The sequence below is a fragment of the Buteo buteo genome, chromosome 9 (assembly GCF_964188355.1).
Source record: "Buteo buteo chromosome 9, bButBut1.hap1.1, whole genome shotgun sequence".
Lineage (NCBI taxonomy): Eukaryota > Metazoa > Chordata > Aves > Accipitriformes > Accipitridae > Buteo > Buteo buteo.
Genome location: NC_134179.1, coordinates 10,955,326 through 10,964,119, shown reverse-complemented (window position 1 = coordinate 10,964,119; position 8,794 = coordinate 10,955,326).

Here is an 8,794-nt window from a genome sequence, read left to right as displayed (position 1 = left end):
TGACCCAGCCCTGCCAAAATCAATGACATTTGTCACAGCAAGAGGATGGAGCCAACATGCTGGAAACAGATCAAGGACATGGCATGGGTTGACAAACTGCTCGATCATTAGCTCTTAATTTAAGCTTAGACCTCCTTTATAAGGCGAGTGGGTGAGAACAGCAAACAAAACCCATATCAATCACCACATCCACACAGTTCCCAACTCCTATTTATGGTTTTGCTTTGAAATTAAAGAGAAAAATGCAAACCATCATGCCAAAGGGGAGAGAGACGGAACAGATACAATCCATAAGATTCTGAGCTGTAAGGCTGCTGCTTTATTTCAAGCATGCCATCCACAATACTCACAGCACCACTGCAAATTCAGACTGTCAACATCCAACTTTTAACAAAGTTTTGAAGACTTTTTCCTTGAGTTTCATAGACAGCAAAAATCAAAAGGCTTCAATGGCTAAGATGTTTTAATTATTGACAAGTTGTAGGCAAGCGATCATCTCCTGTCTTTTTTCTGATTTTTACATTACGTCCTCCTGTCTTTCTCCGAGACTACCAGGGTCTTTCTGCATGGCACCACCAGCAACTTTGAGGCCTCCAGAGCTTTGCTCTTTGTTAGAGAGGCCCTATTAATCACTGCCTTGTCTTTTTCTTCTCTTACTTGAAAATGCTTTTTAAAATGAAAACACTCAGTTAAAAGAAAACGGATCCAGCGTGAAAGCCTCAGTAATCATTAAATAACTATTTCAAAACATCACATCCACAGCCAAATAATCATGACTAGCTTTTCAAAGGATTTGAAGAGTTCCAAATTCACCTTTTAGACTGTTTTTGTGCCATCACCTGACACAACACAGATCAATCACATTTCACCATCAAATCACCCATCTTCACCCCATGCTCCATTGCCAGCTTGAGCCATGTCATCAATCCTTATTGCTGCCTTCATCTCATCATCTTGTTTAATTACCACCTCTTTTACTCATCCATTTGGTACGCTAATCCCCAACACAAAGCCTTTCACCATTGTCTTGCCCTAAAACAGGCAACAGCCCCGCAAGGTGCTGCAGGACAGAGGCAGACCCTAAACCCACAGCCACACTCCCAAGCAGAGCAGTGGCCAAAGGGATTTTAATTGGGCAAATGCATCCTCACATGACAGCAAGAGACAGCTCATGTTTCTCCCTGACAGAAATAGGAAAGCAATAAAGGAAATGCATCAGGCCTTAAAGTTATAATTCCTTTAAAATTTGTCAAAGATTTAAGGCAATAGTGAGTGTAGTCCCACTATCTTATGGGTTACCACACAAGAAAATCCCAGACAATAACTGGTTTTTTTTAAAATGCATTAAAAAATATATTAATTTACATGCCTTTTCTTTGCATTACAGACTGGATCAGACAGCTACTTGCCAGTCAAACAAGGGTCTCTGTTTTAAAAACCACCCTCCCCAAAGGATGCCCACCCTCCGTCTGCCACTGTCATTTGCTCAGTTTTCAGCCCTGGGCAAGTAATTCAGGGCCTCAGGTCATTTCAGACCTATTTGTATTCCCTGGTATTTATCATAATACCTATCATAATCATTTAAAATCAGACCTTTGGCTCTTGACAGCCAACAACAGTCTGCATGGCCTCATAAGCTGGTACAGAGAGGAGCCCCAAGCAGTGCTCAGCCCTCAGATGGGATTTTTGGGGAGAGGTTGCCAGAGTACAAATCATTTTACCTTGGGCACTGAAAAACTGAATTGACAGTAAATGAGCACAAACATCTGGAAGCTTTGTGCATTACACATGATGTTCACTTACATTTCTTTTTAAACTAACTCAAGATACAGATCACAAAAGTAATTTGTAGTGTTAGAAGTGGTGCTAATTGAGTTTCGAAAACAGGTATCTAAAGTTATCCCATACAGAGTGCTTTTGCATTTATTTGTTAAATTCTGGCTGTTTTGTTAAGAATACAGCACTGAATGCTCAGAGCTTATGTAAATGCCTGAAAAGGTTTAAAATCACACCCCTAGGTCCTCGTTTTTAAACCATGGACTTAGTGGCTCTTCAGCCACTCTTCACTCCCATTGCACGCACAAAGGGGAGAGCGCTGTCTCTCATAAATTTTGTAAAATTTACCATTTGTGTAGATTATCCCTTTCACTTCAAATTAAACAAAAATTATTTTCTGTGCCACTCATTCATCCCCGCAAGCTAAAAATTGCCCATATTTCATCTGATCACAATGAAGAGCTGAGCTGGGAATTTATCTCAAGGATTAGAGAGCTATGAAGTAACATGTAATGAAAAACGAGCTGTTGTTTTCTATTGTTCCACAGATATTCAGTCTATCTCCTGATGTTTCCAAGCAAGCTGTGGAGGAGTTCCGTGAGCAGAAGCTGCACTCTGCGGGCATCACCATAAAATAGCCAGAACTCAGCTTGGACTGCAACAGGAGAACCATATGCCTTGGTCAGCTAACCAGTGCCATCGTATGGCAGAAGATTAAATAGAGAAAGATGTGCAAAATAACTCATTTTAGGGTCTTCCTCTGTCCGGGGAGCTTGCTACAAATGTGGGCAGGGTATTCTCAATTTCTTCAAGACCCCAGCAGAAATACATAGCACAAGGGATAGTCTCCAGGATGAAAATGTGATGTTTGACACTGCTCCGGAAGAAACACAGTTATCCAGTGAACTGTTTAAAAGCAGTAACTCTCTCTGTAGTTGCTCATCCCTCTGATTTTTCTGGTGAAGCTAAAGATGATTAAGTGACATGTCTTAAGGGAAGAGAAACTTTGTTGTCAGACGAGGTGACTTTTAAAGACTTTTACTGAGCTCTGCAAGGCATTCTCTCAGCCAGGATTTGGGATAACAAGAGAAAGGGACTTCCAAACATTAACAATGGCACTGCCTGAGACCTACAGGGCCACAGCTGCACTGCTTTGGTAGATGCTCCCTTACTCCTGCTTGCAGGGTGTTCTTTTATTAAAGACTCCTTCCCTCAATATTGTTTCTCCAACCACACCGGCTGCTGCCTCAGCTAAAGGGGACCACCCTCCCACACTCATTTACACCTAGTGGCGCTCACCCAGCCTTTACAAATTACTACAAATTTCCCCCCACTTCATGACATTCCTCCTTTTTCCAACCCAAATGCCCTCATTTATGACCACACAACAAATAAGAACCAAGTGTTTCAGGTCCATCTACTCATCCCTTTCCTCTGTCTGACCCCATCAGCATCCCCCAGCTCCCCAGCACAAGCCTCAGCCCCAGCTCAATACCCACCACCAAAGCATACTTGCCACTTCAGAAAGGATGTTTACTTCAAAGACACTAAACAAATACTTAAAAGAAATATTTGGGGTAGCATTTGAGATTCTGCAAACAGGCCTATGTATTTAGTAAGTAAACACACATGTATACAAATACATATGTAGTAAGTAAATACATATGTATACAAACAGGACCCCCATATGGTACCACCACCTGTCCCAACCACTGGCCTGAAATATTCCTGTTTCCAGGGGAGCTGGTGAAAGAGAAAGCAGCTCAATAAAAACTGGCATAAAATATGAAGGTAACTCTTTTGAGAGGACAGACTTCGTTACAGGGAATAATTTTGCTTTAAGAAGGGGATGCAAATACACATTAATACTATCTTCCAGCATGTGCAGATAATAGTTTCAGAAGAACCTGGACTTAAGCCATCAGATTAAATGAATTAAGGTGGTTTAAACAGCCAAAGGACCCAAATCCACAGCTCCCAGAAACCATTACAGCTCTACTTCAGTACCTGGCCAAGGACATTAAAATTTCCAGAAAGAAGAATTACAAACTATGCCTTTATTTCCAAGTAATATAGAGAGTTTTCTATGAGCATATATAATAATTTCTTTTAGCAGCAGACAGGCACCCCCCATTACCCTGCAAAACTGCTCTTGCAAGCTCACATTAACATGTTTTAGTCAAAGCCTGTGTGCAGCTACAAAGTCCCTGCACCTGAATATACAAGCTTTCACTAGAGACCCTCAGTTTTAAAGACTGCTCCCACCCTATGTATCTGCTGAGCTCATTTTAACCTCCCAGAAGACTGCAAAAGACCCAACTGACCAGTCTTTTTTTCACATAAAGCATATCTTAAAGCTGACTTGTTGGAGAGACATTACATCCCATACACCAGCAGAACACCTTGGAAGAAAACAGTTTGCTGAACATTAAGACCGTTTTATTCTCCACTTAATACAATAGGACACAGAAGAGCCCAGGCAAACATGAAGGTGTTGACTCCACTTGTTCAAGTGAGGAGCCTGTCTTGTCTGTGTTGTTTTCTAACACAACCAGGAAAAAAATAGCAACTGTTTTCCTGAAGTCTTTCACTAATTTTAGATTTCACAGCAATAAAAATCATAACTCAAATATCTTGGAAGCATATTACTCAAAAGAAAAAAAAGTATGATAGACTGTATGTGTCTATTACAGTGAGTATGATAGACTGTATGTAGACACATAAGTTATATATATACACATACACACACAGTCTGATCACTGTCATATCCAAATAGCTTTCCTAAAGGAAAAAAAAAAAAATTTCCTCTGACAACTGTTCAAGCCTCTGCCTTTCTTGCACTTTATAGGGTACTACCCCCCCAACTCACTTCAGAAATCACAGCACTGGTTTGGGAAAAGGGGATTTGCATCTGCAACTGCTTCATATGGGTTCAAGCACCTGCCTAAGAGAAATACTTGGTTGTAGACATCTCCAACTTACTCAGCAGGCCAGCAATGCTTGGGACAATCACAGGCTTTAAATTTAATTACCTACATCCTCTGCTTGAATCTATCCTTCATTCCCATAAACAAGGCACATGCAGTACTACTGCATCACACCTCCTTCCTGCCCAGGGAGTAGGGCAATGTATAGACCACAAGTACTCAGGAAAGAAGGGAAGGATGACTGGTGCTGCCCTAAAATAGGATGAGATACAGGCACTCCACCAAGATAGTGCAAGTCAGGAGTCAGATAGCTGTGGCTGGGTAGCTTGTTTAATGCTATCAGCCCACCTTCTTACTTTTACTCTGAAATCCCTCATTCAAATAAAAGATTACATCCACCTGCCACAAAAGGTTTGATTATTAAGTTCATCCAAATGAGTTTGCTGAAGAAAACAGTGAGATTTACTCAAGTAATCATTACAGCTAATACAAGCTAAGGAAATCTAGCAGCATCTGAAAGCTATCACAAGAGATACGGCAGGGAATTAAAGTAGAGCTAAACATGACAAAAATAGGGAGAGAAGACTAAGTAAAAGAGAAAAAAAGTTTTAAAATCATGCTATTTCAATGTATACTCCTACGACTTCTTTAGAAAGTTAGGATAAGAGCTATGCATCCTGCCAAAACAAGTTTACTGGGTCAAAAAAAATTACTTGCTCAGGTGTGGCATATGAGCAGGCTCCTAGGACTACTTAATGCTGGTCCTAGTCACATTCCATAATTGTTCTTCATGGCTTGTAATGAAATCAGCAGATTGAGGTATCGTACCTGGGCGTAGTGGTATGGCTGGAGTGCTACTGAGAAACTTTACTGGGACAGTAACAGGCACAATCTCTTACCACCATTGTCCTTATCTGTAATGATGGCAAAAAAAGGGGAAAATAAATCACTGTCGGAATTTTTTTATTATTATTTTAAGGTAAGTGCTCTCTTTGTCATTCCCCATGAGTTGCTTTCACGTAGCCAAGTTTGTGCAATGGGTTCCACTCCCCCTCCCCCAAAATTAAAAAAAATAAAATAAGTATGTATAACTTCATGCAAAAACTATTTAAGGAGCTCAGTTTAATCTTACAGTATAAAGTAGCATATAAACTTAAGTCTAGGAGAAAGCAGAGCCATAAGAAGCTATCCAGTGGAAGAGTGTATGCAAAATGGTAGCTGCCTCTTGTTACAGAAGTTAATAATATGCTTACTGTTCACTTAAAATAGGTACACATCACTTTTTTACAAGTTTTTTTGGTTTTTCTCTCTACCAGGGAGGCAGCACTTTACATGAGACATTTATGTAGCTGCAGAATGGGGAGTGGGCTATGGATAGAATTGGGTGATCAACTACAGATGTATCCTGGCCAAAATAAGTAAGTGGCTTAAGACTGAGTGGATCATAGCTAATTCTCCCTACACTTGGGAAACTTGTTGAGTTTGCTACTGCTACCCCACAAGTTGCACCAGCACACCCGGTAAGCAGGAGAGGATGGGGCATAGACAGGCCAAAAGGGAGCTGCTTAAGCTGCTGCTGAAAGAAATGCCTACTTTTTAATAACTACCATGGGATAAATATCAGTAAGACTTATACAGCACAAGAAGATGGAGTAATGTCATTACTGATATTAAACATCTTCATTTCAATGTGGCAGAGGCTGCTAGAAAAGGCTCAAAAACTACTGCTGGTCTCCGGTAAGCTTGACTAATGATCTAAAGCATATTAAAACTATAGAAATCAAGTAGACATATTTACTCAATGCTTTCCACAGAAGCTTACATGTACACATCCAAGCTATTTGGGTGTTTCAAAGAGCAGAAGGTATGTGGTGAATTCAGTGTTTTTCTTAACACTGTTCCTCTGAGCAAGTGTCTCCCAGGAGAAACTCACAGGCTTTGTATGACTTGGGAGACTTTGAAATGGTTATAGCAAAGCTTTCTGAAGAAGCAATGTAATGTTTTTTAATAAATTTGCATTAGTACATTATTATGGAGGTGAAATTTTCAAATACAGCAAATAGTTCTCTAGGCTGAAATCCCATTTTACAAAAAAGAGATACTAAGGATGGACTCTAAAAATTCTTGGCAAACTCAAGCTTTTTATGCTAAATAGCTGCAGGTATCTACATTGGTCTTGACTTTGTTGTTGTTGCTTGTTTTGGGTTTGTTGTTATTTTTTAATTTCTAACTGATTCCTCTTGCTTTCAAGTGGAATAACTTTGCCAGGTAAGCACAAATCCATAGCCAGTGGGAACAGAACATGTATGGTTGGTGCTCTTCTGAACAGGGCAAGAAATTAGGTAAATAGTGGCAGCTGCAGCTACTGGGACTGAAACATAGGAAAATGATCTGGTGGTAGTTGGGAGAGCTGTTCTGGGGGAACGTGCCTCATATTGCTGCACAATGGGAACAACCTCCCCCACAGAAAGAGATTTTGACCTCCAGGCTCCCTCTCTGTGGGGTATGCTACGAGGGTAGCTTGCCAACCTCAGGGCTACCAGGAGAGAAAAGCCTGCTTGGGTGATCTCTGATTTCTGGGTAGAGAAAGATTTTGGGAGGGGTTTTAGTCCTAGACATTGTTCCAAGGAGTATGCATACAAATTTTAATTAGCATTTTCAGCATGCCTGTAGGACTTTGGACGGATACATTATCAATAAAATAGCAAAGAGAACTCTATCTCCACATGTGCTGTCACCAGAGCTGAGATTAGCCCTTATTTACAATTCCTAAACATCTGTGGGTAGGGCATTCACAGCAGAGGTCCCTTGGCTCTGGAGCTCGTTATTTCTCTTGATGAGGAGTCCAAATGTACTGGTCTTGAGAGCATGGTGCGTGGACCATCTATTTGCCACATTCAGTATTGGTTTAGGAAGACGATATAATGGGAAATATAGTCAGTAAAGCACAATCTCCCTAGGTGAGACCTGAATAAGAGTATTTGCAGAGGTTAATTGTAGAAAGTGATCTCGTCAGCATGGTGTTGTACATGCAGAGTGTGGTGTTGTATAGTACAAAAAGATCAAGCATCTGTATTAAACAGGACTGTAAAAAGACCTTTTCAGTATTTTTTGCCTACTTAAATGTTGGTGGGTGGTTCATGAGCTGTAGTTTTGAAGTTCCAGTGCAAAACAGGTTTAGTCTCAGTTTACTGGCATGTGCTGTGCATAAGCAGAAGTTTGGAAGAAAAATATCTCTTATCCTAATTCCAAACTAGATAGGGGAAACTTGAATGGGGAAATGAAAGTGACGTGTGTTCTTGGGTGGTGTTTCTTACTATTATATACCGTTAAACTGGGTGGAAAAAATACCAGAGAAAAAATCTAATGAAGAGAGAGACAAAGTGCAAATCTTGCTAAATAAATGAATAAAATTTTGCTTTTTCATGAGGTTAAACATTAATTTTGTTTGCTGCATATTATCTTGCAAATAATCTGAGTTCTTGTATCCTTTTTCTGTTACAGTGGCATGGCCATAACATGTTAGCTCATGACAGTTATGAAGGGCATACACTTCAGGCTTCTCATTTTGGTGAGTGTGGAAAAAGCTGTCTAATAATTTTGGTTTAAGTCAAAAGATCTGTTTTCAATGCTTGCTGCTGTTTGTGAACTGTTTAACTCTTCTAATGCACGTTCAAATGGAAAAAAATAACAAGGTTAATAATAATTTTTTTTAAAGCATCATTTTTTTGTGTTTATTCTGGACTTTTTTTACAACCATACATAATCTCAGCTATAGAATTCATTCTTTGGTACAAGTAATGTAGATGAATGGCTTTTTTTAAAGTTGAAGGTTATATTTTGCATGGCTGCTTCTCAAGAGTTTAGAAGTTATGGCATTTCTCTAAGATCTCAGAACAATGTCAGAATACAAGTTATGACTGTGTCATATTGCTGATGACAGAAGTCAGGAGGACAGAACGTCGTGTTTCCTTTACACAGAAATTATTGAGACAGTGTCAGATGTTTGGAGCTATTGCAAAAGTGTTTGTTGTATGCTGGTTACTGTTGACAGCAAAAGTGTTCAAGAAAAACACTTTTCACACGAATTC